The 27,682-nt window shown below is 41.3% G+C and overlaps 1 protein-coding gene across 3 annotated transcripts in view; it reads right to left on the bottom strand.

Annotated features, from left to right (window-relative positions):
- SPIN1 (spindlin 1) overlaps window positions 1–24,644 on the bottom strand; it is a 63,773-nt gene extending 39,129 nt beyond the window's left edge. For 2 of the 3 annotated variants that reach the window (XM_080362929.1, XM_080362928.1), the window contains exon 1: window positions 24,377–24,644. The gene's annotated coding sequence lies outside the window, so the exon portion shown is untranslated. The remainder of the gene's footprint in view (window positions 1–24,376) is intronic. The other variant, XM_080362930.1, reaches the window with a different exon arrangement.
- Between the last annotated feature and the right edge of the window lie 3,038 nt (window positions 24,645–27,682).

The raw sequence follows: 27,682 nt of genomic DNA, 5'->3' as shown, positions 1-27,682 counted from the left end.
AAGACCTGGACAGGCTGGAGAATTGGGCAAGGGAAAATTTAATGAAATATAACAAGGGAAAGTGTAGAGTCTTGTATCTGGGCAGGAACAAGCCCAGGCTGCAGCATAAGTTGGGGAATGACCTGTTGGAGAGCAGTGTAGGGGAAAGGGACAGCAGGATGACCATGAGCCAGCACTGTGCCCTTGTGGCCAGGAAGGCCAATGGCATCCTGGGGTGTACTGGAAGGGGGGTGGTTAGTAGGTCAACAGAGGTTCTCCTTCCCCTCTACTCTGCCCTGGTGAGACTGCATCTGCAATATTGTGTCCAGTTATGGGTCCCTCAGTTCCAGAAGGACAGGGAACTGCTGGGGAGAGCCCAGAGCAACAAATATGATTAAGGGAGTGGAACATGTCTCTTATGAGGAAAGGCTGAGGGAGCTGGGTCTCTTTAGCTTGGAGACTGAAGGGTGACCTCATTAATATTTATAAATATGTAAAGGGTGAGTGTCACGAGGATAAACCCAGGCTCTTCTCGGTGAGACCCAATGATAAGACAAAGGGCAATGGGTATAAACTGGAACACAGGACGTTCTGTTTAAATTTGAGAAGAAACTTCTTCACAGTGAGGGTGACAGAGCACTGGAACAGGCTGCCCAGTGAGGTTGTGGAGTCTCCTACTCTGGAGACATTCAAAACCCACCTGGACACCTTCCTGTGTAACCTCATTTGGGTGTTCCTGCTCTGGCAGGGAGATTGGACCAGATGATCTTTTGAGGTCCTTCCAATCCCTACTATTCTGTGATTCTGCGTAATTCTGTACGTTTCATAACTAAACTTCATCACTTGTGTCATACTGGAATCACTTTATACATTCAAAATTGCCAAAAACTATGACTTCCAATTCTTTTAAGAGACTAAGAGCTGTTAAGTGAAAGGGAAAGTGGCAGCAAGAATCCAAATACATATATTTTTCATCAATAAAATCTGATCAAGAAGCTTGCTTCACAACATGTTGAAACTACAAGACAGTTTTCCTTTGATCTTATTTCACCAGGTTCTGGGCTATTAAGATCATTGTAAAACACAGCCCGTGATCAAACTACAGAACTGCAATATGACCTGTTGTAAGCTAAGCTGTTGAAGCTCCAAGATAAAAATGTAATATTTTTATTAGATTTCATATTTGAGTAATTAAAAAAAAATCTGCAAACTAAACACAAAGTAAAGAAGCAGCATACAATACAGTACATCCTTAAAAATATCTAAAACATTTGAACCTTATCTAAAAATTACATTTAAGAGAACTACAATTCAGAAATCAAACCCTGGAAATAAAAATGTTAAACTTTTTTTTTTTTTTTTGCATGTAGACACTGCTTGGTAAGTTTTTTTTAAAAAAAAGGGTCCTAAATTATTTTAACCTTTTTTAAAAAAATACTTTTATTCTACATAACTCTAGGAAATTTTGTTCTTACTTTAAAGCATGTAAGCCATTATTAACATTTTTTTCTAGTAGGACCCTTGCAACTTGCCACAACACATTACTATTTGATAAGAGTTACGCAAATATTAAACTCATGCACCCATTACATTTGCTTCACTCTAACCACATACAACTTTCTTTATAAAAATACAATTAATTCTTTCCATGTTCGTAAGAGCTCTACTCTTCTCATATTTCTCAACATTTTAAGTACATGAATAATAACTGGTTTAGAGTTGAGCCTTAGGGAGTACACAACAGAAGTGACTATTGATGCTGTCTGTGTTCAAGTGCCTCTATTGAGGGTATCAGGTTAAGAAGTCTGTGCCAGGGTCAGCACCTGTGGTTCTGCCCACATTCTCCGCACATCAGTTACCCCTCCAGACGGGCTAGTTGACTTTACCTGTGAAAACCACCCGTCATTCATAGTTTCTAAAGCTATATGCCGCTCCAGAATATTGAATTCAAGCTGTTGTAGGAAAATAGGAAATTAGGATTTTAGGCCTTGTATCAGTAAGATGAGCTAAGCTGCTAAGGCTGAAGTCTCAGCTTATCCTCTGTATAGCCCTTACCCAGAACCACAAGTGTGGTTACCTGAAATGCTTATCTTGTACCTTTAGTTGAGACATTGATAGATGCTATTCTAGGACTGCTGACCTCCATGCTAGACTGATGAACTATAGATAACAAATGAGACAGGTAGAACTTCAGATAAAGTTAGTCCTGCGACCCAATGACCTGTCGTTCGGTACTTGCCGTAATGGAACAAGAAAGAAGAAGTGGAACCCGCAGACCACTGGGACAGAAGGAACCTGAGGACATCATGAATACTTAGAAAATTCCACTGGACAGTGATAAATTTTGCTTAGTTGCATAATACATGTTAGAACTCTATATAATGACCAGTTATACTGCTGTATGATTGTCACTCTCTGAGGAGGTGACCCAACGCTGCTGTTCCTGCGAATCTTCTACAATAAACACTGCTCAGAGTAACTCACAAGAGTTCGAGTCTCTGTCCAGCGCCTCCTACAACTACCTTTTTCAGTTGGCGACCCAGATGGGACTCTGCAGCACAAACTGAAACAACGGGACCTGGCCAGGGACAGGTGAGTTCGAGTCTCTCCTGTTCTCCCGATTTGTTTCTTTTCTTTATATTTTAGAGTTCAAGTCTCTAATATATTTATGAGGATGGTGGCTGGACCCTCATTTCCTAAAAATACGCCTCTTGCTGAAACGATCGCCAATTGGGGAAGGTTGTCAGGAACCGCGGGGTTGCACATAAAAAGATTAAACGCCCTCTGCCAAGATGATTGGCCTTTTATAAGCAGAGTGGCTGGGGTTTCCCCTGATGATCAGTGGCCGATATATGGCTCATTTGAGGATACTAAATTGCAGTCTCTCCGTAAAATTCTGGAGGACCACCAGCCCCAACAAATGGACTATTTATATTTGCGGTTTGACTATGCTGATATACAAAAATGAAAGCAATTCCAGAAGAGCATGAATAAACACCAATTACTTGCTTATCTGGATAATGAAATGAGTGACAATACTAAGTCCAAAACTGATTCACCTGCAGATATTTTCCCCATGACTGTATCTTATGTGGCTAACCCCTGAGCTGGTTGTAGTAATGCTGACAACCAGCCCCCACTTCTTGGGGTGACTACACATTACCCCTGGAAACCAGGTGATCTTTTACTCTGGCATGATAAAATGCCACGACCCCGTGATGACGCAGAGCGGTGCTCTAAAATAATTCGAACTATTGCCCGAGATTATTCTCCCAGCTGGAATGATATGCAAACACTTTTGTCTGAATTATTTACACATGAGGAAAAACAAAAGATCTTAGCTAAAGAACTATCCGAACAGACACAAGGACGCAATCCCTGGCCAGGATCTGAATTGGAATATACATGAGCAGGATCAAAAAGCTACTTATTTAGTTGCAATTGACAACCTGATTGAAGCAATCCGAAAGTGTGATGAAAAAGTGACTAATTGGTCAAAGGTTACAGAGTGCCAACAGGCTTCTGATGAACACCCAGGAGACTTCTGGCACCGCTTAAGAAAGGCTTTAATATAATATGGAGGAATGACAGAAGATGATTTTCAAGAACCACTGGCTATTAGCATTTTTGTAAATCAGTTCGTCCCAGATATCCACAAACATTTTCAAAAACATATGCCTGGTTGGCAGGCAGAAAATTTACAGAAAGTTCTGTCGGTTGCTAATTTTGTGTATAATGGCCATACAGAGGAGCAGCAACATAAGTTGCAACTAGAAAAGGAGGCTGAGCGCCTCCGGCAGGAAAAAGAACATAAGGTCAAACGAAGACGGTATTGGAGGGAAAGACAGGACAATATGAGCTTATTAGCTGTAGCCATAGCCCAGGATGTTTCCGCAACTCAGGGACGCGGATATCCCCAAGGAATCCAAGGGGTTTTCCGAGCTCGCTTTCCCCGAGGTCAGGGACTTCTTGGCAGTGGAATTGGTATGGGAAGTTCCTTCCCACCCTTGGGGGGTTCTTTCCCAACTTTCCCAAGCCCTGCTGCTACCAGCCCTCCGATTGATACAACACAATTAACCTGTTTTTGGTGTGGTAATTTAGGACTTATGCAACGTGAATGCCCGTTGCGACCCCAATATCAACCAGGAGCTACTCTACCTGCACCTGCTGCCACTGCTGGTAGTCAACTTGGTGGTATTACTGACACCCCTTCTGCTCCGCCGCCTCCATATCGTCGTAGCTACTCTCAGTAAGCATTGCATAATGACCTTAGAAATTTCCTCTACAGGTCATATTTTAGCTGATGTTAATGGAAAATCAGTCTCTTTCTTAGTAGATACTGGGGCTACGCTTTTGCTTCTCAAATTTGACGTGCCACAGATATTGCAAGAAATGATTGCTATCAAAGGTGCTACAGGCTCTGTGCTAAACCATGCCCTCTCTAAACCGTTTCCTGTCACTTTAGGCAACAAAGTTACATGAGCTCGTCTTATTATTGCACCAGGGGCACCAACTTCTTTGCTGGGGCGAGATCTTTTACAAGACTTCGGCACTCAATTGACCTATGGTAAAGATAAAGCTAAATTGATTTTTGTTGGAAGTGTTTTTACTCTAGATCATACTCCGAAGAAAGAAGTGGCCATTCCATGGGAATTGAGGAATGTCCCTTCTGGACTTTGGAGTCATACAACTAAAGATATTAGTCTTCTGAAGTCTGCGCTACCGCTTGTTATTAAAACTAAAGGAGGTCCCCCTCCTGCTATTAAGCAATATCCAATACCAGCTGTTGCATTACTGAGTTTGTGAAAACAAATTCAAACCTTTCTCGATGCAGGGATTCTAAAACCCGTTATGAGTGCATTCAATACCCCAATTCTTCCAGTTAGAGGATGGAGACCCTGAGTACCATTTTGTACAAGATTTATTGGCTATCAACAATTATGTTGAAGCCCCACACCCAGTTGTACCAGATTCAAGTTTAATTTTAACCGAGATTCCATCTTGGGCGCATTGGTACACTGTTTTAGATCTGACAGGAGCTTTCTTTAGCATACCTGTAGCAGAAGAAAGCCAACCTTTGTTTGCCTTCACCTGGGAAGGTCGCCAATTGACTTGGACTCGGGTCCCTCAAGGCTTCACTGCTTCCCCTACCTTGTTTTTGCAAATTCTCAAATATGATCTCCAAGATATTGAGTTGCCAAACAAGTCTGCACTGATTCAATATGTTGATGATTTACTTGTTGCTAGCTGAACTCGAGAGGCCTGTGCAATTGACACAGAGCACCTTTGCATTCAACTGTATGATAAGGGTCATCGTGCCTCATTAGCTAAGTTACAATTCTGTGAACCAGAGGTAAAATACCTGAGCTTTGTTTTAGCAGGAGGAGTTCAAAAGATTGATCCCGACAGAATCAATACTATTCTTCAAATTATACCACCTGTTACTAAAAAACAAATGAGAGCCTTCCTTGGCCTAGCTGGGTTCTGTCGACCATGGATTTTAGGGTTTAGCAAACTAGCTAGACCACTTATTGAAACTACAAAGGACAAAGCTCCATAGCCAATTATCTGGATGCCAGAATTGACTGATGCCTTTGCATCTTTAAAGCAAGCCTTAGTCACAGCCCCAGCTTTAGGCCTGTCAAATTACTCTAAACCTTCCACTTTGTATGCTACCGAGAAGGGTGGCATGGCAAAGCGGGTCCTAGTACAACCTCATGGACCTTATGAAAGGCCTGTGGGTTATTACTCAGTTGCTCTTGACCCAGTTATCAAAGGGTTGCCACACTGCCTTAGATCAGTAGCAGCAGTTGCAGAGTTAGTGGAAAAAGTTCGCCCACTTGTTCTGGGTCACAAATTGATTGTTGCCGTACCTCATGAGGTTGAACTTTTACTAACCCGATATGCTACCAAGTCTCCTTCACTGCAACACACACATCGATATGAAGCCATCCTGTTGTTGACTCATAGTATCTCTCTGAAACAGCCAAAACCTTTAAACCCATCTACCCTTCTACCTGAGGTGCACCTCTCCAACGACCCACACGATTGTGTGCAGTTTGTTACTACATATTCTAAAATCAGAGAAGATTTGCAAGATGTACCCCTCGCCCACCCTGACCGTAACCTGTTCACCTACGACTACCTTTTTCACAAGCCAACCAAGAAGTCTTTCACTTCTTTCTAAACTGCACTATCCTGTTCCTGACTTCAGCTTCCACTCTTCCTCATATTTACGTAAGTAATTTTAAATTTTACCCTGGCTTTAGAAAAAAAATCTTACAGTCATCTGACAAGGACCACTTCAATCAGCTGCCCAACTTTTTACATGTAGCTCCTCATACCAACACTCTCTTGGGATCACTGCAGCATTTTTTCTGTCCTAGCCTGTTTACAAGACAAGCTGCAGTACATGCTTCTCTGTGGTTTCTGTTTTTTCATTGAGGGCTACTTGTCACAAATAACTTCTAGCCAACACCTCTGAAAAATTCTGCATTTCAGTCAGTAACAAAACCATTACAAAAAGCACAGAGTGGAACACAATAAAAACAGAAATCTCACTGGTTGCCTTCAGCAGGGCAACAAATTACACACTACCGAATTATGGTTGCAATTCTATCTAGCCCACACGATGCTGGGCAGTAAGAAAACATACTCGGGGACCTAGGGAGCTCTGCTGCCAAACGTCATTGGGCCTCTGCCAAGTATGCATGAATAGAAATTGCTCAGTGCTTATTTCTTCAGAGTTGAAGTTTTTCATTAGCAGTTCACTAGTTTCTTTTAGTAAAAACACACTATGCCCTTACTCCTTAGTTTCACCTCTCTGATCTAAAGGTTAAAGTATTGCATCAAGAAGGTTACAGTTTCTTTCTGCGGAAAAAAACCCAACTATTTTTCCTACGTACATCTTCCTGAAGACAATTAAGGAATTCTGATTGAAGTTTTATTAAAAGTTCACTTTAAAGAGCTTAAATCACACATCCAGAATAAGAGGTGCAAGTGTTAACTGCCAGTCTTGGGCAGCCAAAAGCAATTGCAAGCAAGGCTTTCCAAACTGGAACATGAAGTAGATTTCAGCACAAACAGAACCATGGGCAGACTCACAGCACCATCCTGTGGTATGGGGGGACATGCCTTCTTCAGAAGCATTTCCCAACCACACTATCATTCCACAGTTCCAAATGCAAAAAATGAACCCATTTTTAATCTCTTAGGGAACAGATTCCCTAACAAATCCCTAATCTTACACCAATGTATTTTAATGGATATTTGACAAGTCATAAATAATTTTCAGTTAAGTATTCAATAGCTCTAACCAGCCAATAGTAAAACACGGGGCACATAAAAGCAAAAAGACTGAAGTTTCTCATTTAGTTTAAAAGAGAAAACATTTTAAAAATACTATTTAAAATATTAGTTAAATTATCCAAACTACTTACTGCCTTTGTACTTCAAATGAGAGCAATATTTTCCATTACGACATGTAAAACTCAACAGCTCATACACTTCATCTTATATTACTAGCCACAACTTTAAGACAAAAGACGTGGCACAGGATTTGGAGGTGTTCTTCAAATTTCCTCCTAGTTCAAAACAAGTTAATTTTATCAAATTCTGCAAATCAACCTAAATTAGTTAATAACAATAAGAAGCAAAGTTCTGCCTGTCAAGCACCTTACTAGCTCTAACTTCACCAGCCTTTCTCCCTTGATTAGTGAATGTGCAACGCAAAATAGTTAATTTTCCTCATTTTCAGCAGCAAACACTTAGGAAGACAGCTAATGAAAATAAGCACCGGATTTCAAGCATGTGTGTCTGTGCATACATAACTACATACAGCAAGAGAAAGAACTACACCAGTTAATTCATGTGACATCTTCACCTTATGAGTTTAAAAGGTGGAACAGCTCTAAACCCAGAAAGAACATTACCAGTGTGGTGGCTGCAGTTGCCTCATGGCCATCTGGCTACCAGGGCCAGTCAGGCATGTTGGGGAGAAGAACTCCCATTGTGCAAGTGCAGCAAGTGGGAACCCTGACGCACCCCACTCTGTGCTCCTGGAGCTCCTGGACGTGGGGAGAGACCCCATTATACCCATCACTCCTGACAGCCCCACATACCTGCAAGCTCCCTTCATACCTATACAGTCTCAAAGTTTATGACATAGACATGGTGGAAAGCCCCAGAGTATTACCTCATATTAAGTGTGTCTGGAGTGGAAAAATACCTACCAAAGTCAATGATCTCGCAACCCTGTGTGAGGCCTGTTCAGCTCTGCAGGGGGCAGTGGCTGCTGCTCCACATCCCCTGAGGTGCTACTGCCCCAGTCACCTCAGGACCAGCTGACACCACAAAGCCCTGAGCAAAGATAGGTTTCTTGAGACTCAATGGTCACACCTTGAAAATGCTGACACATTATAAGCGAGTACTTCACTAATCTCAAAAAGGAAATTTTGGGCATCGCTTATACCTCCACATATGTTCAAGTATCAATGGATTAATGCACACACCTGTCTGTGTGTTACAGATCTGCACGTATGTGCTTTTACCCATATATCTGTGTGCATGTGCATGTGACCTGATTTAACTCTAAGTTTAGTGTGACCCTTGTCATTCTTGAATCTGTAATCAAGTAGCTGTTTTGTTTATAGCAAATCCCACTGAACTGTTTTAAATCACTACTAAACAGTTGTCAACATTAAGTTTTGTTACAAATCTTCTATTAAACTTGTGATGTACCTCAATAAATTTCAAATTGCTATTAAATCGAACCTGTGTAAAACATCCACCCACAACATACAGCTGAACACAAAACATTACTATAACATATGGCAGATAAGCACTTTGCATACATTAAATAAGTGGCAGTCTTGAGGTATACAGCAACATTTCTAGAGAAAGAGCAAAAAATTTCCTATTTTATTGTTAAAGTTATTGCAAACTAACTAAGGCTATCAGTTGTAGACCTACAGGGAATCCATTCCTGTTCTACGTACACAGGTGACACAGTTTCCCTTTTAAAGGAGACAATCACATAATACTATGCTACTATTCATAGCTTTAGTGATATCCAAGTATATGACTGCTAACTACACAGGAGCTTCTTCCTTGTTTTCTGCAGCTAAAGAAGTTTTCAGAGCAGGAACACTTGTCATTTATAGTTTTTTTTTAATTGCAATAGTATCTTTGATCACAATTATGACATGACTTTATCTACCCTACATAGCATGCAACCTGTGACAACAAAAAACTGCTGGCATTAGAAATGCTTCAGGAATTGTCAATATCCTTTTAGAGGGCAGATATTCTAGCTGTGAACAATGCACTGACCACTTGGATTAATTTTTCAGCAACTCAGCATCTCCCTCTCATGCTATTTTAGGATCTAAGTACTGCAAAATCCATCTTGAGCTTCTCCACAAATCCAACTCTTTCTAGAGGGCCATCAGAAGCTCTTGTGGAAGGAGGGCTTTTAATTCTGAGTAGGAAATGAGTAACTCCAAAACTGAGGGAGATAAAGATGTCTATGTCAAGAGCCTGAGACATGCTCCATCAGTGTACAGAATTTTATGTTTCTGATAAATTAAAATCAGAAACAAGGAAGTAGCTCAGGCAGTCACTTTAAGATAACCATCAGCCTCTGAACCGTTCAGAAATTTTTGTCAGTCTAGTGGGTTGCTGGTTTGAAAAGGTGCAGATCTACAACTCTGACAGGGATACTTTTGTTGTCTTAGCTTTCTTGCACATGCCAAGAAAACCACTTATTGACCTTAAAAATCTTCATTAGGAATTCACCTGGACAAATTTACAGAATATGATAAAAACCTGAGGAGAATATTAATTTCACAAATGTTATAATGGGTCTCCAGGGAAACAGAATAACACATTAGGTGGGCATGTTCCATATATCGGAAGCACAAGTATTGCTCACGGTAGCTAGTTCCACTAGCAATGCATTGTATTTTTTTAAATGAAAAATTACTGTAATTCAGCCTTAGGCATGTGAGTTTCACCTCCTTAAAAAATAGTAATACATGAGACCGTGTCTTGGTAGTCCTCTAAGACAAAAGCTAACTTTCCTAGGTTTAAATGTCAATGAAAGCTTCTCCAGATCACCTGTTTTAGCACCTAGCTTACACAATTATATACTTTAAAACCCTCCATTTACATTACATTTAGCATCTGCCCACCTGTGAAGCTAGCTACAATAAAATTCCTATGTTGAGGTCTCCTACTAATCCAGTGTAATACTTAAAACAGGAAAAGGCAAGAGTGTGATTTAATGAGACCCTGTTCATCTAAAAAGTATTACAAAAGAATGTTTCTCTGTATTGGCAGAGTTGGAGACTGAACTGAGATCTCTGCTCTATGAGTCAGATTTGGTTGAAAAGAAGCCCCTCTGCTTTCTCTTCCCTTAATTTCCAAAACACTGGCAAATACACTGGAACTTCCCTGTTAGGTTGGTGAATTTTATTTCTTCTATTACAAGCCTTAATACTTAATTCTATTATATGTAGGTAGTCCAGTCATCTACAAGAATGATAATCCTGGCCTTAAAAGCAAGATGAATTTATCACACCATACAATTCTCTTCATATGACTTAAGTAAAGCACCATTCTGGTTTTTTTGGAGAATATTGAAAGAACAACAGTTTCCCCTCAATGGCAGAAAATATGATCCATACAGCGCCACATCATTAAATATGTTATGCAAAAACCCCCTAGTTCAATTTCAGTATTCTTCTGTCCTTCTACTGTGGAACCATCATGAGAGTTTAGCCAAACACCTTTAAAGACAACAGTAAAGTTTATCTTACTTAATAATATTAAGATATGATTTCACTTCTTTTCACCCCATTGCTACAATTCTTCCTGTGACTTCAGACAATATACCAGGACTCTGAAGCACAATGACTGTTTCAAGCATCTACACAATTCTTCTTACAGGCAACGCTAAACTACTTACTGACTAAACCTTGTATGTTCCAACTTGTTGACTGATCATCTAATAAACACACAGCCCTCCAGGCTTCAAGAAATCTTACAATATAATGCTTTTATAAAAAATTTGAAAAACTGATCTAGCATTAAATTTAAAGCCAGAAGAACCTTCCCTGCATCTCTTTATCCAAAGGTAAATTTTAACTCGCCCCTAATTGTTCAGTCTACTGCAAAGTACCTTGCAGTTAACCACATGGCAAAAAAATGTACAGACATAAGGGTAACAAGTTGTCACAAGTCAGTGTAATTGCTTTAAGTTGTATACTTTCACATCACAGTAAATATGAGGCAGCTTAGCTTCTCCTTATTGATATCCTCCTCTTTCCCTGAGTAAAAAAAAACCACAAGCAAACACACACAAATATATGCACAAAAATAAACACTGCCCATCATACAACAGCAGCATCTTATACAAGTCACATACTTGCTACCATTTTATGATAAATGCAAGTGAACTTTTAAATGTTATAATGCAAGTATTTTGTCCTTATGGTTTTACAGATGGAGTTGACCCAAATAGTTTATTACAACGGTAAGCAAGTTTGCTCAGTTTGATTTGGTACAAGTTAGAAAGACATGCCTCTACAAACTAGACAGTGGGATGTCTATTTGAAAAAGACATTTCTCTGGTCTCTGCTTATGTCTCCTCATAGGGGCTACTTGGACCATCAGCCTTTGTTTGAAGACAAGGTTTAAGTGCTGTTTTATTAGTCTGAGAAACATTGTTCCAAAGTCAAACAGGTCACCTGAACATTCTGGAAGAGCAAGCCCAGGGCTAACATACCTAATGCTGCTGTTAGAAGGTGTGGAGAGCGAAGTTACCGCACTTACCCAAGTCTGTTAGCTTGATTCATCATGGCAAATTAAACTCTTGGGTTCACAACTCTTTAGGACGCTGGCTAATCTTTTAGTGGCAACAGCCAGTGCGGGGAGAGTGCAATCTGCCATTTGACAGACCTTTCAAGCTTTTTAGCTCACCAGTTGCATATGGATCATGGACATGTCTTCTGAGACCTTAGAGCCTAGTACACTGAGAAGACACCACTGTAACACTAAATTGACAACAAGGATAATGAAAATATTTTCCTAAGACCAGCTTAAGAATTTATGACAACAGTTGTACAAGAGCAAATATTTTTGTGGACATATTTGAAACATTCTTCTAATGCAGAAGGCTTCTACAACTTTATTCACAAAGGCCCACAGTAAAGAATGTGTTTTGTTTCCTGTATTCAGAGATAACAGTTCATGCTTTAACAATCATTGATTCTTACAGTTTACATCAAATTTCTGAAACTCTTTTATAACTTATTGATGATATAGTCACTATTTGTCTTCAAGATGAGCAGTGGCAGGCCACTGATTTGGGGGAAATGATCAGAAAACACCGAAAACAGTGTGGGGGAAAGTAAGAAAATTATACATCAGTTCTTAAGACTCATTCTACAGCAACTATCTACCAGTTTTAAAAGCAGACAAAACACAGAAGCATTTAAAATTCTAAGTCAGACAAATTCACAGCAATTACTACAAAGTCAAAACATAACTTATTAATCTCAACTTAAGTAAACAATAAGGATATTGACAAATAAGTAGTAATTCAGCACTTAAAAGAAAAGCAAACAAATAAACATGATGAAAAAGCAGGGCTACAAAACGCTTAGAGGGACCAGGTTAGAAAATGCAGTTACCCATATTAGCTCTGTATACAACCAAATCTATGACAAGCTTTAACATGAGACAGTTCATTCACGGATTTGAGACACATGCATATAAACTTCTCCCATTATCAACACCACAGTAACTATAATCATAACAAGACAGTGTTGAATAAATCAGAGGCATTAACTGTTAGACACAAATGCTGCCTGTCTCCAATAAAGACGTAGTTCTCTTTCTTAAATCAGCTGGGAGTAAAGGGAGGAATTATATTGAAGTCACTGGCTAAATTAAGGCCTCCTCTAGTGACAAGAAAATGGACAAATAATTCTCCTAGGAATTACTACAATGAAAGAGTAAACAGTAACATCTTGCAAACAAAAACATACCATCACACTGATACAAAAACCCTAAGACCATACTCAGAGCATAGAAAGATTTCTCCCTATAGATCTGATTTTAAGAAAAGCTTATAGGCATGATCCTGTGGTTTAACCTGAGCTAGCAATCTAACCACAATACCTGCTTGCTTACTCCCTCACCTTCCACCATCAAAGAGATGAAAGAATAAAAATGAGAGTGATAAAGAATAAAAACGGATTGAGATAAACACAGTTTGACAAAAATTAGAAAATGCTACTAATATATATATATATACACACATACACACACATATATATATACACATAATGGAAAATCGAATACAAAAAATACTCAGTGCAATTCCCATGAATTCCATCTGTACCAAGCAGCCAGTGCCAGGAAGAAAGAGAGCACCCTGCTCCTGAACAGCTGATACCAGAGAGAGAGAACACAAGGCAGCAAGGCCCAGAGGCTACTGCAAAAATGGTAGAATGCAAAAGGCCAAACTAAACAAATTCCCAAATGGAACTCCAACAAAATGGAGCAGAACTAGATGGGCCTCCACCTCCTCAACTGGAAAATCTAACCCTCTTTTAAATAGGAAGCATGATGCTAATGGCATGGAATATTCTCATGGATCAGCCTGTACGTCAGTCAAGGTCTATCCCATCCATGCTGCCCTTCCTAGCTGCCTCACATCTGTGGGCAGAGCGCTCACAAAAGTCCTTGGTTCCCAGCCAACAACTGAGACAACTTTAAAGTTCTTACATTCTCCCTGTTCCAACTCAAAACTACTTGAAGAAAAACATTAACTCTGTCCCAGGCTGTTACCTTCTTGTTCTCAAACTAAATGCAAACATGAAAAAGTGCTACTTATGAAAAATAATAGTTTCTAACTGCATGAAGAAAATTAACTCACTTTCAGTCAAACCAGCACACAACAGACAAAGTAAATCACTAGTAATTTTCATCCTATCTTTGCAATGATTAGAGTAAAAATAACCAAAACGACAACAACAAAAACCAACAAACCACACAAAACACACACATAAAAAGATGACTCAGGAAAAATGATTCCTTGTCTTCAATCTGCATCTTGAAAAAGCTGAGCAACCAGTGATGAACTGCATTTGTCTTACCTATTTTCTTTGCTTTCAGCCATTTTAACTTAGATTAAAGCAGTTCTCATACAAACGCATTCAAATACCTGTTTATACTGGAAACATGAGTCACTTAGTGAAAGCTTTTGTTGTTAAGAATGGCAGGTCTCTTGCTATGAATACTACCCAATGATGTGATCTTCAGTTTTACAGACCAACTGCAGAATATTCACTGCCTACAATGTTAAGAGAAATCTCAATCTAAACAGATTATCAGCTTTAACTGGTGAAGAGCTGCAAGAGATGTCAAAGTTGTAATATGTAATAACATCAAAACACTGAAAACAAAATCCAGCATTTTATTATGAACTCTAGCTACAGCTAAATATGCTGGTTTTGATAAATTTGGAGGGTTAATGGAAGAATAGTACTTCAGAACAAAAATTGCTACTTATAGAAAAGTAGTATAGCTGTAAAGAAAATGTATCAGATTTGCAATAGTAATAATTTAAATACTGTAGTCGATACTGGATTCATCAGCAAGGACAATGGTAACTTGTTAAACTGCTGATCATACTCTTTCTACAAAAGATAAGAATCATCAGCGTTGTAACATTAAATGGTATTCTCTCTGCTTACAGACAGGTTTCTCAGAGTTTTGGTGGAGAACACCACACTTCCTGCATATCTAAAGTCTAGAGCAGGCGGAAGGGGTGGGACAACAGGGAGAGAAAAATCAAGCTGTGAAACTAGTGACTTGCCTTAAAAGCAGTAGAGACATAAGAACAAAACAATCCTCATACTGTTGGTGCTTTTCAAAACATGGAAGAAAAATGCACAAAGTATTACACTCATGAAACTGGTATGGTATCTGCATACTCATGCAACTGATCAGAAGATCTTGACACATATTTCAGAGGATGAAGAACTGTTTCAAATACTCTGAAAAGTTAATTTACTGGACCATGAAAAAAATGTATTTTAAGGGAACACCTGCATGAATTTATGAAAATTTTTTGCTCAGAAAAATCTACCTTAAACATTGAATTCCTTTTGCTCTGTAGTAGCAGAAAGGTGACAAAATGATGGCAAGGAGGAAGCTGAGACTTTAAGAATTCTAACCACCTTGAAAACACTTGTTCCTTACCATACCTTGCTTGTCCCACAGCAAACATGCTTTCCTTAGACTTTCATAAGTTCTGATCAAAACCCTGCTTTGAAATTAGTTCACTGTGTATGGATCAGGAATGGAAATGAATAAAGTAAGTAAATTAAACAAGACAGGACTTCAGAGTGAGAACTTGCAGCAGCAACAGGTAGACTTTTCTCTTTTTAGCTTCATAATCTAATTTTCTCTCCAGAAAGCTTTTTAAGTACTGAGGCCTGAACAGTAGGCCTTGAACTAAAGTAGACCTCTAGAAGAACCCCATAACCCAACAATATATCTAGTATACACAGAATTAATTGCATATGCTATGTATTAAAGATCTGATTTAGTATGAATATATATATGGATGCCAATCTATAAAACCTCTGCTGTAATGCTTATTGTGTAATGACAACCAGCAGACCAACCTTTCTTTATTTAGAGGCGTGTTGTAAGGCTGTGCAACTAGATGTCTGGCCTTTTTAAGAAATATGTGGTTAAAGCCAAAAGAGAGAAACTCCCATGTATTGCTCCTTGAGCCCTGGCCAGGCTTTGGGTAGAATCCAACAGCAGGGGGGTGACACCACACATTTCTGCACTTCAAGTTTTGAAATATAAATATGTTTATTGAACTGTATAGAAGCTGGACCCTCTTGCAGCAATTTTGGAGACCTCACCTACGAGTGGACATACCACACAGGACCTCCCAATAGACAGGACAGGTTCTCCAAACCCTCGCTGCAACCAGGGCTCCCCAGCAGCTGTGGATCTGGATGATGGTAAACTATTAGAGCAATTGGTGAGGTATCTTCTTAATTAACCTTACATAGTAATTATTAGGTGCATTACTCTGCTTATTGTCTTCATCGCTCAAAAGTAGAGTGTAATAAGCTTATTGTTTTAACTAAATGCATTTTTTTTTCCCTCGTAATGCCTTGAAATAGACAGTAAAGTAAGTGCACCCTTTTGTTGGCATCTGTGTCTTTTCTGCTGACTCCATCAACTAACATAACTGCTTTTTATCTGACCTGAACTAGATTCACCCATGTAAATGTTTGACTTTATTCCCTGAGATTTTACATCAATCTAGGTATTGGTGATAACCACCACCACCCCACCCCCCGCAACACATTCCTTTTTCCTTTTTGAAATGCACATACTTATTTGCAGAGAGGACTAAATTCTCCCATAGTTCTTTAAAAAACATTGAGTCTACCCAACTGAGGAGCAGAGAAGGAGAGAAAGAGAAATTCAAAATGGGAAAAAAGGTATCTTCCAGTGAAAACAGGTTCTCAGGAGGTAAGATATCCTTCCCCATTAAAGCAGGTGAGGCTTTCCAGAAGTCTGTCCTACAGATAGCACACACAAGAACAAACAACCATGCCCGTGCCTTTTAGGCTGTTCTTTGCTTTATATTTAACCTTATGCCACCCCTGCCCAAACACAGTCTCCTAGAGTTAGAGGCCTAAGTATGACTGAAAAATGATGGTGTTTATTCACAGCAATACTTCACCCTTCCGCACTTTTCCTCCTTCAATTAATATTATACATATGGGGAAAAACAAAAAATCCATCTCAAATGAATCCATATAAATTCCATTATTGCAGTATCTAGCCTAAAACTATCTGTAATGCAACGCTTCCTTCACCCTTGGCTCCCCACCAACATCACAGCAATATATAAACTTCTAAAAATGTACTTTTCATCCATTATTAATACAGCCACATGTTCCTCATGACATGAAATAACATAAATTTATCTCATGTGCTTCCATACAAGCCAGAGGGATACACACAGGTGGGAGAAAACCTCCCCCACTGCCCAGTTTGAACACTTAGGGAAAACGTGAACCAGAAGACAGTCTGCTTGCCCTCTCTGCCTTACGGCTGGCACCTAACAATAAAGTATGCTTTTATCGACAAAATAAAGGTGCAGAAGATGGAGAGATGTAATTCACCCAAGGTGCACTCCTGCAGTACAAAGACGATGAAGTACTTTATCCCTATTCACTCCTAAAGAAGCCTTTCCTTCCACCCTTTAGAAGTAGAGATGACCCTGAGGACCACCACTGTGAACATTACCCCTCCCTACCAACATGGTGTCAACGAGTCTCCAACAATCTTGTTTCCAAGTATATCAAACACTTGAATATTCCATAACTCCAAAAGCACTTAAAAGTCAGATTTCTATGAAGTCACATAAAAGGCAGAATTTACTGTTAAGCACTTTTTTTTAACGTACTCTTTGTCAGAGCACGGATTTTGACCAACCATATCTCACAAAACTGTAGTTCCACCAATGCCAAAACAACCATTAATGAATTTGTATGTCATCTTTCACCATTAAAAAAAATATCTTCTGAAGGGGATTAATGAACAAAAAAAATCATTGTCCATTTAATAAAGCTCTCTGCAACTGCAAAGTTTTCAGAAGGAAGTAATACATTAAAAATATTTGCTACCACTCTGATTTCACTTCTGGTGTTCAGATCATTACGGAAAACACACATGGTTACAAAACAGGACAGGCAAGCAACTGACCAGAATCATACAGACAGAGCCAACTGTCTTCTAAGTATAATTACACAAGTTACACAACCTACAACCTCCAAGCATCACTTTTATTTATTTTTATCATTCCTAGAAAATTGAATAAAGACAGACTAACTTGCAAACATTCACAGTTCAAGTTGAAGATGAGAGATAAGTTCCAGACATGCAAAAGAACAGACATAACACTTGCTAGTATACAACAGGTACTTACCTTTGCATACTAGCAGCCCAAGCATTGTACTGAATTTTAGCAGACATTATGATTGTCAGGCATTTGGAGAAGGTTACTAAGAAAGCTTAACAGAAATGTCACCAGGGAACTATTCTAGAGCATTCCTTCTCCTGTGCTATTCAGCTCACAAAACTGACATTAAATCCAGAAAGCTGGGTATTTCCATATTTAAAAAATCTCAACAGCAAACATAAGATTATACTTCAGCTACCTTTGTTCAGCATACTAGGGAAGAACTCTATGCAAGGAACATAAATACTACATTAGGAAAATGAGTTTTGCAACCGAAATATTTTAATAAGTACCAGACCAGAAGTCTGACATCTAATAAATCTTACAGTTCTTAGCCACTTGGGGTAGAGATTACAATCAAGCAAAGTTCATTTTTACATTTAAATTGGATTAATACAAGTTCAGAAGAGAAAAAAGGGTTTTTCGAATGAGGGCCAAATTAAAGCCTACACAAGTGAAATCTTACAGACCTCAGCATGATGGCATAGACCAGCTAGAACAACTTACTATGCAAACGGAACTGGAAAAAAGTCAAGTCTATTACTTTTTCATTTTATATATGACTAGCCACATCAGGGTAGAGTTGTAAGAAGCAGCATCAGTGGTGGACATTAATTTATAAAGTATAACGTTGCTTGGCAATCTAGTTAGCACAGTAATCTTTAAAACAGAATGGACTTACAAACATTACCTGTATTAATTAATTGTTCTGCTCTAACAGGAATCTAGAAGAGAAAAAGCAACACAATGGACAGAATACAAGAAAAGCCTCTGAGGTACACATTCAGAGAGAACCATCATCTTAATAGGCAACTCCCAAAATCACAGTTACTTTGCCAACATTGGGATCTCAGGATTGAAGACTACCTCTGAACCATCATGAAGCTGTCCAACAAAAGGATGAAGATCCACCAGTAACCTTAAAGAAAGCAACACATTTTATTGGAGCACTTCAATTCTAGAGCACTTGCAAACTTGCAGATAAAAGCAGTCTTCAGACAGGCTCTTCAACACTGACAGTAAACCCAACAACCATGGAAACCAGCATTAAGAATAGTTAGGTTACCACACACCACTCAAGACAGACAGCTGTAGTGACTGAAGCCAGGGCCCTTCAGCTGAGGTAGCTGGCACTGTTAGAAGGGGACCAGCAGCTACGACACAAAGAATTGGATCTGCCTACAGCTGGGCCAGAAGAGATCACTTCAAAGATGGCAAACGGACTCAACGGCTGGTCACCATGATGAAGTGTTCTCCCTGTGCAAGGCCACCATAACTCAGCAATGTAAGAAAAACTGAAAAACACAAAACTGACACAATTTCATTTTGTTCAAACTACTATATGGAACTGAAGGTCTAAAGTTCATCAGTGATTCTGTATAAGTATTCACTAAAACACTGAAATCCACAGAACTACTCTTAAAGTAAGTATCCACTGTATCAGTACTTGCAGGCACAGACCTCAAATACCATTTGAAAATTCCACATTTAAAAAAAATAAAATCAAGCAAACAAAACAAACCAAGGGCTAATCAGCTCTTCGAAGTCTGTAAGCTTTAAAGTCATTTTGATAAGACTACAAAAACCTACTTGTAAGCACTTACAGCATACAATATATTGCAAGCAGTTCTCAAAAAAAAAAAAAAAAAAAAAACTCAGAAGATATTTCAACATCTTAACCACCATGCAATAGCAGCAAAGATTAGAATATGAGTAGGTAATAGTTACAGCTAGTAGTTAACACAGGTAATAACAATTTGTATGTATTTCAGAAAAATTTCTATACATTTCAGCATTTTGTGGAACCATTTCAATAAAGTTTCCAAGTAAGCAAGTCAAACGACCTCACATAACACACAAAAAACATTAGAGGAAAGAAACACAAAAAAGTAGTCTGGATTTGTAGAACTATTCTCCATAATCTGGTAGTAAAATCAATTTACCTCCTGAATTCCTCATGCCATCAGCAACTTCACATTTTGCACTACAACAGAAAGTTAACTGCAACCGCCACATAGTGAAAGCATAAGTTTGAATTATTTCACCATTGTTTGAAATGTGTTGGTGATTAGGCCTCTTTGTCACTAGAATCAACCGTTTGTAAATAAAAATGAATTAACTACACTGTTTCAAGGATATAAACACTTATCCACATCACAGATGCGGGTGCAAGCACTCTGCATATTTATACAAGGAAGGTCACATTCTCCATTCCATTAAGGCACCTGGTATGCTGACATCTTAGTATTATCTAGAGAGCAAGTGGGATGTATCTTGATATGCAGAAACTACTCATTAAGAAAACTGGTGTAAAGAAGGATCATCATTTGCCTTCCAATCACAAAACCACAGAACTCTGAAAAGTAAGAGACTGAAAACGAGAAAAACAACAAACCAAAAGATTCTCTCACACCTCGTATGAGAAACAAGCTATTTAATCACACAACAGGAAACAATTTTTCATAATGGCAATTCTCTCTTGGCTCAGCTTCAGTGAATAACTTTCGAAAGATAGTTTTTAAAACACTTTGTTTTTGTAGATGACGCAAACTGATTCAACATTCTCATGCCATTTCACCAAGTCAAGTTTGATCTTTCTAATACTTGGGTAAAGGCAAGGAAAACCAAAAGAAACACATGAAAAGTCTACAGCAACTGGCTTAATTCTAAAAAGAAAAATAGAATCTTACTGAAAATCTTTCATTTGTCAAACATTAAGCAAACCATGCATTACATTAAAAAAATCCCACACCACTTTAAAAAAGGTATTGCATCAGATAGATGTTTACAGATCAGAACATGTCAAAGAGTGCAGCTTGGCAACAGATAGCAAGGAAAGATAAAAGGTAAGAAGCCGATGGATAGAGAAAGGACATACAAAAAGTATTTAAGGTGAATTAGTAGTGTTTATTATGTTTAGAACTTTATATTTTAATTGGTAATTTCATAAATACTTAGAACCATCCTGAGCCATGATTTACTTCAAAGTTCATTGAAAAGTATTTCTTGTTAAAAGGAATTGGTTAATTTGTAACATCTTGCAGCAAACTGCTCACTGAGACTGCCTTGCTGTCTTCTTTTTCCTCAGCCTCACTTCACAATATGAAAAAATAAAGAGTTTTGGAAAACAAGATATTGCTGGTATTTGGTTAAACACAGCCTAGCATTGCCCACAATGACAAAAATACTGGTGTGTCTTCACTTAGTGGTACCAAATACACACAGATTTGGCAAGTTCTTCAACTAGATCAACTCCTTATGGTATATTAAGAGACACAACATTGATTTTTGACCAACTCATCAACATAACCAAAACAGAAAGAAAAATCTGCTAGGTGTCAGAGAAAATAACAAAATTGCAAGCTATAGCAAAGATACTATAAACAAGAAGCTTCACAAAGCTAAGAAAGCAGAGCTGAATTTTACAGAATAATATTCACTTATAGCAAGGAAAGTACAGTGTAAAAGAGTTAAGAAACATGACCATTTTTAAAGTGACCCATTATTTAAATAGGTGTGTTGTGGACAGCTTTTTTTTTTATTTAGCTCTTCAGCCTAAGAATCAGCTTAAGTATCCAAAAGCCTATTCTGAGGGAGGAGCTGCACAGCTCAGTACATTTCACACTTTTAGTAAGAAAGCAACAATTTCAATTTGATGGCTATCATAATGAATGACTAATTAGCTACAACTGGTAAACTATTCTAGTGGCTTTACCACCATTGCCTTCAGGTTGTTAAATGTTAAAAAAAAAAAAAGTCACTGCTTCAGGAATGTACTGATAGATCAAGTTACAGACTTTAGCTTGGACTTTTCCATCTAGAAGTAGTACAGTTGGTTCAGAAGCCATGACGCACATACACATTCCAAAACCATCTTGTAACCTGGATGACTCTACTCAAGTTCTACGTTGTTGTAAACTCATTATCACAAATTATTTTCTCCTCACCAGCTATTCAACAGTTGTTAATGGGGATGGAAGAAACAGCAGATCATAAGTATTAATATAGAATACTTAATTCTAGCATTGAAGTGGCATACTTACTTCTAGCTCAGTAAAAGCTGTAACATTATGCCATACCAGTGCTTCTCCACTAGAAGCTTCCAAAGCAAAGCAGACAAAGACGACAGAGCTAGAACATCCGTTATTTTAGGGCAGTGCTCAGATATTAACAGAAGCCATGGCTATCCATGGGTATAAGACTGAATAAAGACCATGTCTTTAAATATTTGAAAAATGAAACATTTTCCATGAATTACAGTAACACGCCTAGAAAGCAATGTAAAGCATCATGTCTTAGCACGTTCAGCATTCAACCTTAAGTTACAAGATAAATATAAATCTGTTCCATGGCAGTTTGCTTTAGATATGCTACACAAACTACCTTCAAACATTATTTTGGTTTTATGTCATAAGTAAGCAAAAAAAACCAAACCATATCCATGGAAGCCAGAAGGGGGTGCTCTCAATAACTCAGGTGGGGGGCACTGAACTGAGCATTTGTCTTGTATTAGGAGAGGTCAGAAGCATGCTGTCTTGTTTCAGTTTGGGAGCTCACTTAAGTTCACAATGCCATGCCTTTATCACACACAAAAAAAGGAATCTGAAAAGCAGGAGCATTCCTTGCAGCAAAAAGGAAATGCTTTGGTTTGTGCTATTGCCATCACAAGGGCAAATTATTCTGTGAGAGAAAACTAGCAACACAAAGACCTGGCAAGTGTGAATTCTAGTTTTGTATCCCATGACTTGTGAGCTGGTTTAGGATACTGAGAAGGAGACATAGGGAATGCAGAGAAATCCCAAAAGCCTATACTACAGTTTTTATCTACACAACGCCTATTCTGTCATAACTAGTTCAGGTATTTTTAATGTGACTGTGCTGAGTTGATACCTTACACCAAACTACATCGTGAAATGAAATGGACCTAGATCATTCCGCAAGTGTAATACAGTATTTCGTCTCTGCCAGCACTTTGGTGCATCAACCTCCCCCCACCCAAAAAGGGAAAAAGATACGCACATTCCAATCAAGCCTCTCTCGGCTGGTCTCACCCAGTTCCCCCCTCCTTCCCTTTCTTCCTCCCTCGCCCCAGGCCTTGCCAAGTTCCCAAGTCCCCTTTGATTTTAGGTTTCATTTTGTTGTTAACAGCAAAACGAAAGGAGAAAGCTTGCAAAGCGAGGATCCTTACCCTTGAAATCCCGCCATGCGCGCAATAAGGAGGGTGAATTATTTTTCCTCTTTTTTTTGGATGGGAGATGAGGGGGGAGGAGGAAGAAACAAAAGCCTAAAAGGAGGAGAGGCTAAGCGTCGGAGACAGAGGGAGAAGGCGGAGACCCTGGTGAAGGAGCAGGGCGAGCGTCAGCCATGTTGTGTGTGTGTTGGTCCAGTATTTACAAACCTGCAGCTGCAGCAGCGCTTGGAGTCTGGGAGAGAGGGGAAGGAAGGGAGGGAGAGAGAAAGGCGAGGAGGGAGGAGAGGCAGGCACACAGAGGGAAGGGAGGGAGGAGCGGAAAGCGGCAGACAAAGGATCCCAGCGCAGCCCGAGCGGAGCGCGCACACACGCACACGCGCGGCGCCTCACACCGCGGCGGCGCTGCCCGCAGCCCCGCTACGCCAGCCCGGGGCGGCGGCTCCCGCTCCGGCTGCCGCGGCGCGGCCCGGACCCGCCGCACTCACGCCCCCTTCGGCCCGCTTTCTCGCGACGGCGGCGGGGTGGGGAGGGAAGGAGGGCCGGGGCACGCTTCCCCCGCCTCCCCCGAGTGCTGCCGAGAGGGAGGTTTATCTGCCGGCAGCCCCTCGCCGGGCCCCAGTCCGTGTACAATGGCTGCGCAGAGGGGAAGTGGGGGGGATCGCCGTGGCCCCGACGCCTCCCCTCCGGCAGGGAACGGAGGGTGGTTGCTGAGCGGGGCCTGTGCCAGGAGAGGGCGGCAGCCCCCGCGGAGCCCGGACGGGCTGGGGTTGCCAAGCAGCCGGGGCGTTGCGGGGGAAGAGCACGGACGGCAACACGAGCCCGGGGGGCCCCGCTGCCGCCCGCCTCCCGCAGCTTCCGGGCGCGCCGCTGAGGCGGGGGCGGGACGGCCGCGGACCACGGCGGAGGAGGGCGCGCAGGGTCTGGACGCCGCGGGTGACTACATAATGTCAGCCCCGGGGGATGGGAAGGAAGGCACGGCTGGGCAGAGAGCGGTGGCTCCGGCTCCCCCCACAGCGACTCCCTTCGGCTCTGCCCGGTACTGGGCCGGGCCAGGCCAAGGGCGGCGCGACAGGCTGCGCTCTCCCCCCTCAGCCCCCCCCTCCCCCGCTTCCCCTCCCCCGCCTTCCCCGCTCGCTCACCTGCCGGCGGGACGGGTGCCCGGGGGTGCCAGGCGGGCGGCCCGGGGGTGCCAGCGCTGCAGCCACTGCCGCAGCCCCCTGCCTTGCCAGGCCGCTCAGCTCCTCCGCGGCGGCAGCGGGGACGGCCGCTCCCCTTGTCTCGTTTGCCCCCCTCCGCCGCCGCCGCCACCACCACTGCCTCCTGCTCGCCTCTGCCACATTTGGAGCCCCCTCTCCCTACGCGAGCTTCGCCGCCAGGATAGAGGCCTCCTCACCTTCCTGCCAAATAGTGAACCACCCGCATCGAGCCGTTCAAAACACAGGGTCGGGCCCCGCCCTCGTCCCCCGTCCTGCCCCCCCTCCCTTCCCGCCGCGCAGGCGCACTGCACCTCCCAAACTGCGACAGGAGCGGAGGACGCGCTCCCCCGCCCCGCCCGCCGTCACCGACCCCAGCGCGCCTGCGCGCCTAAGGCCGCTACCCGCCGCCGCCCCGAAGGGGTTTCGCCCTGCCCACTACCCACCGTAACGGCGGAGCTGCGGGCCGTGCCCGGAGCCCTCCGGCAGGCGGGCGGCTGTCGGGCTGCCTCCGAACACGGCCTGCCCGGCCCCGGGGTGGCGGGCGGCCCTCGCCCCGCCCCCCCCGCCCGCCCGCTCTCCGCAGCGCCCAGCGCCGCCTCACAGGCGGGCCGCAGCGGCCCGTTGCGGCGGAGCCGCTCACTAGCAGCGGCTCCTCCCCAGGCAGGCCTGGAGGCCGCGGCCTACCTGGCGCCCAGGGCTATGACTGGCAGCCTTACGGGTTTCTGGATCCCCGGCGTTTTCCAGCGTGCTTTTGCTGTATCCCTGGTTATCTTCCCAGCCTTCAGTGCTCGTATGGTCTGGGGAGGTGCTGGTGAATGTGTTTGCACAGAGCAGCCCCAAAGTGTTGAGGTACCTGAAGGCATTTCACCTGACTAGGCAAAGTGTTTTTAAGTAATAGAGGCTCTTGGGTGTGCTGTGTATAGCGTGATCTCTGAAAGAAAAACAGAAGACTGCATTTTGCACTCAGTTGTCTTCTCAAGAGCGGCACTGTTACTTCAATACTTGGAGGATTCCTTTAAAAACATGTCATCTACAAAACAAGAAAGGGCGTGGGGGAACAGTCTGGAAGTCCCACCTGAATGTAAGCACTGGTTACAAGTTCTTCACACAGTCTTGGTGGACTGTCCTGGCTGCTCCTGAATTTCCTCGTGTTCAAATCCATCTAGATCATGAACATTTCATTAATTTTAACACGAGGAAATTCAGTAAGATGTACCAGAAACTTTCACATGAAGCTCTGTGTAAATCCTTAATCATAGGAGAGAAAAAAAGTAAAATCATCAGTAGATGTTCTGATGAAATTATGATATAGTGTCATCGAAGCCTGGTCTATCAGTTTGGTACATCATTCAAGAACAGACTTTCAAGAGCCATTTGTAGCTTCAGACATAACAAAATGGGAAGCATCAGTAAGTAAGATGATGTTCTTCTCTGACAAGTAATTTATTTAACAATGAAAAGAGGTGAAGAGCTTGGGGGCCGGTTTGCCTTTACAAATCAAATGCATGCTTTTTTGAAGTAGAGCTTGGGAAGTGTATTATGACATGATATGACTTTTTCTGTTACAACATTATAAGACTAACTTCATTCATTAAGGGTGCCCTAAAAGGATTGTTATGTCCATGGCTTTTGCGTGTGGCTAAGAGCCTCATGTACCTTTGGAGTGCAAGAATTGAAACTGATTTGGGGAAAGGATAATAGGATTTAAAGGTTAAGTACACATCTGGGATTTCTTAGTTTGACAGTAGCAAATAGACAGGTTATGATCCAAATTCCCAATTCACCCTCATGGATCATATAGTTCATAAATTCAGAGTCTTTGAGAGAAGATGAAATACAGGAGCATAAATGTACAGACATAGATATTTTGCCTAGAACTCTTTCTGGCAGAACAGGAGAACACAGGATTGTGTCCTTAGCGCTTAGTGAATTTCACAACTCTAAATTTCATCAAATTTCATTACTATATCCCCAGTAATTCCACTGACAAAGGAATCCCGCAGAATCTGAGAGATTATCCATTTACAGTTTAAACAAATTTAAAACAGAGATGGCTAACTAAAGAGAGAAGCTTCTGAGAGCATTAGGAGAAGAGAGGGAAAGAGAGTGAGAAAGCTTGAAAATGGAAGTTTTGTTTTATCGAAGGAGTAAAGTGAGGAGCATTGTACCTGCCTTTTATATTTTGTAGTTCGTAGAGGCAAGAGCCATGCTGTCTTGACCCTTCTCACTTTCATACTTTTTTTTTTCTTTCTCCTGTTATATGCAGACTCCATCATTATTTTAAAAACTTGCATTGACTCTTATGAAGTCCTTTAAGATTTACATATATTAACAAAATGGGCCCTTAAAAGCTCTGTTTGTGGCAGTACCAGCAGAGAATAAAAGATTACTGTTAATCCTGGGCTGAATTGGAGGAGTTGTAGATGTCATCTTCTCTGGGGAGCAGAAGGGAAGTTCTAGAGAGCCATTACTTTGGAAAACTCTCCCAGAACAAGATCATCAAGTGTTAACAACTCTTGAAAGAGCTATCTACTCTTCGTAGTTCTCTGTGGTTACTAGGAATTGTCCACAGCAGGAGACTGCATTTTCATGCCTGGAAGGAGAATTCCATGATGATGCGTTTGCATCCCATGCCCATCACAGGTGTGGTGATCCCTGAGCTGGCATGGGAAAGTGCCCACGTGATTAGAGAAGCCTTTGAGATTGGCTGCCTGGCAAATCCATTTGTTCTTTGTTTGTTCTGAATAGCTAGCACCTCCTACCTGGCTTGCCGTTGGGCATGGCAGGGCAAACCCAACTGTTGAAGCCTTGCAGCTTTGGATCTGACCTTCCGCTTCAGCCACACTATATGAGTCAGTGGATTGCCAGCACACAAGCTCGGAGTTCTGCATTATACTGCCGCCAAATGATGGTCATTCAGGTTATCTGAGGAAATGTAGGTGGTTGTGTTTGTACAGAGGAGCCCAAGGGTGTGCCTGACAGCCACCTAGCAATTCATGTGACTAGGCAAAGTGTTTATACATAATAGAGACCATCAGATGTTGACAAAAGCAAAACAAAAGACTGCATTCTGTGCTAAATTGTCTTTATGGAAGAGAGCCTGCATTATTTCTTGGGGTGCAGGAGGAGTAGTTCCTTCAAAAGAATTCCTATGAAATTGTGTTCTTGTCATCTATGGAACAGGGAAACAAAAAAAGAGGGCTGGGGAACATTTCAAAAATCTCAGCTGAACAAAAGCATTGGTTGCAA

The sequence above is a fragment of the Nesoenas mayeri genome (genome assembly GCF_963082525.1).
Source record: "Nesoenas mayeri genome assembly, chromosome: Z".
Taxonomy (NCBI): Eukaryota; Metazoa; Chordata; class Aves; order Columbiformes; family Columbidae; genus Nesoenas; species Nesoenas mayeri.
This window is presented reverse-complemented; position numbering and strand designations above follow the sequence as displayed.